The sequence below is a fragment of the Typopeltis vanoorti genome, chromosome 17 (genome assembly GCF_054136105.1).
Source record: "Typopeltis vanoorti isolate ZY-2024b chromosome 17, IOZ_Tvanoo_1.0, whole genome shotgun sequence".
In the NCBI taxonomy this organism is placed as follows: Eukaryota; Metazoa; Arthropoda; class Arachnida; order Uropygi; family Thelyphonidae; genus Typopeltis; species Typopeltis vanoorti.
In genome coordinates, this window is record NC_143565.1 from 75,775,335 (window position 1) to 75,782,124 (window position 6,790).

Sequence of the window (6,790 nt, forward strand, 5' to 3'; positions counted from 1 at the left end):
ATAGCGAGTAGGATCTTCTTGGTAAGTCACATCATTTGCAATTTTTTTTCCTGAAAACTTTAGTTTCCTAAAATCCCCGCATATATCTCGCACCACGATTTTGTAGCTTTAATTTTGGGAAAAAAGTGCGAGTTATATTCTAGTAAATGCGGTAATTTTTTTAGCTTTCAAATTCTTAAGTATGGATCATTGGTTAAAGATTGGATTTATAAAACGCACAAAAGAGAGCAATATAGCAAATACAAGTAGTTGTAAGCAACAAGAAAACGTTGATTTTATATCTGGATCAAATGAAATTGATAAGTCGTTCTGAGATCTCTAGAGAACCAACTAGGAAGAAGATGAAAAATCTTCGTAAGTATGATATGAATTATTTGAAATGTGGATTTTCATGGACGGGAAATGAAGAGGAAGCTATTCCAAATTTTGTTCTATTAAAAATAAATCATATTTTTTGTTTACATGAACATATAAATTCAAATAAAATAGACATTTACAATGAAATATACTTTATTTATTTATTATTTGATAAGGAGGTACTTGATAATAATGAAAATTTAAGAAGGGATACACGGATATCTGAAGTTTGAGAAAAACTGCTCTAGATCATCGGTTCCCAACCGATGGTACGCGTACCCTCGGGGGTACACGAAAAATAACCAGTAATGGCGGGAAAACAAGTCAAGTAAACTATTTTACATTAAGATAGGCACTAAACAAAAGTGTCAGAATTTAAAAACAAGGGGTACAATTTATAGAAATGGGTTTATTTAAAAGGGTGTACACAAGTGGAAAAAGGTTGGGAACCACTGCTGTAGATTTAATTTACTTTTGAACACTATTAGATAAGGTAACAATTGATGGAATAATTATAGAAACAAACAAACAAAAAAAGAGAAATGTAGCCATCAGCACATTTCAATGCATAGTTTACAAAGTGCCATTAGAAATCTGAAACTTTGAGATACAGTTTGAGCAATTGTATTAGACGCGCAATATGACGCCCATAGAAGCTTTAGAGTGATACACATGATACACATGAAGGTCTAATTTCATATGATGAGTAGAGTTTCATAATGACAATTTGTTAAAGAGAAAAGGGAAATAGCTTGAATGTCACAGAGATGTTTATAGCGGAATTTATCAATTCAGTGTTCCAGACCAGAAAGACTTACTAAGAAGACTGGGGAACGAACTAAGAACCACTGAAGGGAAAACTGGTAAACAACGAGCTGCGTTTAGGCCACGGAGATAATCAGTAGAACCAATGGAAAATAATATAAAAATGATCGCAATTTAGTCTATGTTGGTCTACAAAAAGCATATAATAACGTATAAATAGGAAATGCAGAGCGATACAACTTGTGTTTAAAGCGAATCGACAGATTTGGAAAATGTATAGGAAATTGGTTTAATATTAAATCACGGGTACCAATGCTAACACAGAAGATATTAAGCATGGTTCTTTATGCAAATCGTGTCATCTTTTGAAATAACTCTTTGCAAGTCTTCAAGATCCTTTAACCAAATTAAATAATTGCCGTGAGAAATTCGACATGTATATGCATATATAGAATGAAGGATCTACAATGCAGACACGAAATCCTGAGGTTTAATAGAGTTACGCAGTCTAATTGTAAGCGAAGTCCTAAAGATGTGTAATGAACAAAAAAAAAAAAAAAATCTTAGACGAGCAGTGTTCAGCACTACTTCCTACAGCAAAGATAAATGCAATCTTTTGGGCTTGTTTAAATTAGAACGATGCAGTATTACTTCACAGTTTCTTTAAGCAATCCTTCTATATGGAACTTGCTCTTGTGAAGGACTTGAGTCTATTACTGAGAAACCTATGGTGATAAGCATATCTTTCAAGTGTAGGGGTTCGATTCGTGAACAGAATCAGGTAACAATTTACTATATTCGAAAATCATTTCCACATAAACTCTCTCTTGCCTACGTTCAGAGAAAGTCTATGTTATCATGTACGTGTGTGTGTACAAACATATACGTAGTGCTATTAATGAAGTACCCCATTGCTGTGGCGTTACCACAGATAAGAATGGCTCTGAAAATCAGTTCATCATTCAGAGCGGAAAAATCCTCTGTGTAGGCAATATGCGAAGTCGATCTGCCTTTTGTCATCACCATTGCAGAAAAAAAACCAAAACAAAGAAAAATATACTGAAATAAATTCTTTTTTGTGCGATTCTCACCCATGAACGGTTGTTAAACCTATCATACACTAATGGCAGTACCGTGGATAGGCTAAGAAATAAATAACCAGAAACCCTCCTCTAGAAAAATAAAAACAAAATGTCCAATAAATAGGGTGATGGTCTCGCACAGACAATGACATTCATCTCCCAAATAGATAATAATACATAACTTTCAAATAACGATTAAAAAAAAAAAAGATTATTTCTGTAGTTTGTTTTAGGGAATGAAATTACTACAGAAGAGATTTCGCTTACAGTTGAATATTTGGGGTGACAAAGCATGCCACTAGTGGATTTTTATGACACATCACCAATGTTGTAATAGAGGAATGTGATTCATTATCCGATGACTTCTGCACTTTTCTATTCTTGAAATTTTGCCTACATAGTAATACCGATATCATTACGAAAAGCATTGAAATCTTCAAATAGTTTCTTAGAAGTGTGGCTATTTCTATTACAAAACTAAAATTGATTTATATAAAATGGTTTTAGATCTGAATAAATCACATGTGTTACAAATTCCGAAATCAACAAATGACTCGCTAAAGCACAAACAAAACACTAGAAAAGTACTTTACAGATTATGTTAAATAGTCCGTAAAGTACTTTTCTAGTGTTTTGCTTGTGCTTTAGCGAGTCATTTGTTGATTTCGGAATTTGTAACACATGTGATTTATTCAGATCTAAAACCATTTATTTTAATATCATGCACTTTTCAGCTTTGCAGAGAAAAGTGGGGATGGAAGAGAGCAGACAGAATTCCGAGCTTAATTGTATCGATTAAATCATAAATATGAATAAGCTCTTGAAATTTGGATATGGATTGAATACGATAAAAAAAAAAAAAAGAGAGAAAACCCTACTAGTTCCGTATGAGATTGGCTAACTCATCTTCAATTGAAAAAAAAAAAAAAAACTTATAAAGTTCCTCTTATCAAAACCAGAATATAAATATGAATCTGTTTCTGTATAAAAATAGAGAAACAGAAATTATAGAATTTCACGAAATATGAAATTATGACAGAAACTTTTTTTTTTTAATATCACCAACTGAATTAATAATACTTGCAGGAGACTTGAATGCAAGAATAAGCAACATAACACTGATACCCGAAATATTTCAAAGATTCAATGAAATCACTTCAAATGGATTATGATTAAAATGTTCTAGTGATAACGAATTTAGAATAAATAATGCACTTTTAAATTAATAAGAATCCACAAAAATAACGTGAAGAAATAACACAGGATATACATTTGTCGTAGATTATTATACTATAGTATAATAATAACAGTAGAACCAGACTATTGGATATCAGTGTTCTAATATCTTGTGAACAGGAAGTGATCATGGAGTATTGACAGGGAAACTGAACTCCAAGAAATAAAAAATGAAGGGAAAAGAATACGAAGGAAATAAATTTAAGGATGAATTTAAGAAGACTGTATATAAGAATAATATATCAAAGAGATCAAAAGAACAATTTCAGATGGAAAAAATGACACCAATAATGAGTAAGATGTAGATTCTCATGGGGAAAAAATTACAACAAATATTTAAAAAGCAGAAGACGAAGAATATTAGGACAAAATCAAAAAAACTATAAGAAACCAAAAAATAACATTTAACCAATAAAATATGAAAAAACATTAAATTAAGAAACAATAAGAAATTAAATAACAAAATAACATACAAACAAAATATTGAATAGGTTACTGAAAACAACAGAAATATGACATTTATGGAATTTAAAATTTAGAATTCTATGTGAATTATAATTCGACAATGAAGAGCAATTTCTAAATTAAATGTAGCGCCATTCTTAGGAACTTTGCATCCCTTTTCTTTTCATTAAATAATTTTTACAAATAATTATGGTAATAAACATTTTATGTAAGTAAAATGAATTACTAAATTAATATATTTATGACTAATGTGGTAATAAGATATATAAAGACGCTTAATAAGCATACAACCTACACACGTGTCGCGCGAGTGTGTGTGTGCGTGCGTGCGTGCGTGCGCGAATGCTCAGTTTGTTACTAGTATGGATAGGCTGCTTATATTTGTAAAGAGTTCATTTTGTGTCAAGGCTTAAAACGGTGGATCTCCCTGAAGTTAAATTTCGTAATATGAGGGTTAGAGAAAAACTTGCAAAGCAAGGACTCACCTTTAGGTGAAGTGTACAACAGGAGAGAAGTCGTTAATCACATATTATTGTTATTATTATTATTACATGACGCTTCCAAGGAGTTCAAGGACTCATCGCGAGTCTACCACTTCACACAATCTACCATACTTAATCCTCCATCCACATAATGCCTGTATGTATGTATATTTGTCATCTACTCCCAACGTCATCTACCATCCCCCAGGAGTATTTTTGTCTGTGAAATGTGCATGTTCTCTAGCTGATATACCGAGTTTATGGGGAGGGGGGGAACTCTGCTATATTGAGGAAAAATGATGGCAGTCAGAGAGTAAAAAGCGGACGGACGAGAACGGAACAGAATGAGGTGGTAGAAGGAGGAAGCAGTTAAAAGAGGAATGGGTAGAGTTGAACTGTTTTGAATTATGATCGAAGCATTATTAAGGCTGAGACCATTAATATGTCTGTTAATGGCGAGTGTTCTTGTGGCTCGTTTGTCTGCTCTGCCTGGGAAAAAAAATTCTACCATCTTCTTTGAGATCGACTAATTCACTTTCACTTGGAAGAAGAAATAAAAGAGAAGAAACACAAAAGGGGAGGGTAGTGGGTATTTTGGGTTTCCTTTAACAGCAAAGTAAGTGTTTTCGGTCATTCGGCTTCTAACGATTGAAATAAATGCTGACCGTAATGTATCATCATCACTCCATGAACAACAACCAAAAATTGCCCTTTTTCATCAAAAGAAAACGGAACAACAGATTCCTCACTTCCGTTTTGTGCAATTTCTTCTTTCATTCCTTCTATCGTCCTTTCCAGGAGCGACTTGTGCATAGGCACTGCGGCATTACAGTATCCCCAATTTTTCTCGATATATAAATATATTTATTAATTTATTTATATTTGCTTGTAATATTTAATTTTACCATCAACAATCTTATACAATTCTCTTATTTTGTATAAAAAATAATAAAAATCCATCTTGTAGCACTTAGGAGGGCGAAGGACGCTAGCAGCACTGTGTTTACTACAGTGTCATATTGCTAGTATTTGCTACGCGCGCAAGCATATGCACGTCATAATGAGATGCGAGCTATTAACGTAATACGGCACTGTTATTCGTCGCGCAGTTCCATTGTTGTTTATATGCAGTTTGCGCCAGTAGTAGTAGTAGTAGTGTTCGTAGTGCTTATCGTGTTTACTCCGTCTCTTTAAATATTTGGACATTTCAATTAAAGGATTTAATTTTAATATCCAAAAATTGTAAATCCATTCCTTTAATTACAATCAAAGGAATGGATTTTATTTTTAAATAATTTTGAATTATACTAAACTGTATAATTTTATCGATAATAAACAATATTTTTTCATGTTTAATTTTTTTAATTTTTACCATAATTTTGATATTTTATCCAAAACGTATACGCTGTACTTACAGTGTGTATGTATGTATATTCCGAAAGTTGCAGCACCCCCACGATTTCAAGCCACGAGCCACCATTTGTCCTTTCCCTTTCATATTGTTTCTTACATGGCTTCGTAAAATCTAATTAATATCCTGATAGATGCGTGCATTCTTTATCCAGTTTGTTTTACTGGATTCGGCCAACTTCATGTGAGATTGATTAACTTGTTTTCAGTTGAAAAACCCTCATAAAGGTTCGCATCCTGAATGAAATTCTTATTATTTTTTTTTTTTCCCCGATGTACTTTGCCGTACCACGAGAGTTGAAAATTTCGATTTTTTTCTTCTTCTTATTCTTACGGGAAAGGTAATAAGATATAAGAAAGTTAATTTTGTGTTGCAACAGCTCAGCTCGTCCATTGAAAGAGCATGAATGGGTTCTATCTATTTGCTTTTACCATAGAAGTTTATTATTCGTTTAATAAAGCAATGCGTTTAATAGAGCATAATTAGAGTATATCAGTTTGATCCCAGATAAATGTAGCCGAAGGCCCATTTATCTGGGATCAAAATAAAAATAAATAAATAATATACATTTGAAGGAATTTTTTTAATTAAAACTAATACAGTATTATCAACAGTCTTGCTGTGAACAATATGAGAAGTGAACTGAGCTATCACAGGGCAAATCCTCACTCAATGTAATATAGAAGCGATTACTCAGCGCTTTAGTATGGTCAAATGCAAACTATTAAGCTGTTATAATACCAGGTTTAATGCTTGGCAACTGAGTTGGAAATACAGAGCAGCAAGGCGAAACTTTTTAGGTAGACATTAAAAATATATTAAGGACATTAAAAACGCTGCAAGACATTTATTTGCCCATGGAATGTCTTCGTAATGCAATGCTAATTTATAATAACTAATGATGAACATTATATCAAAATCGATCATTTTTGACTCAGAGATCTATAACTAGCACATTTTTTGCTAACGTTCATTTTTTTCCCAATATTTCT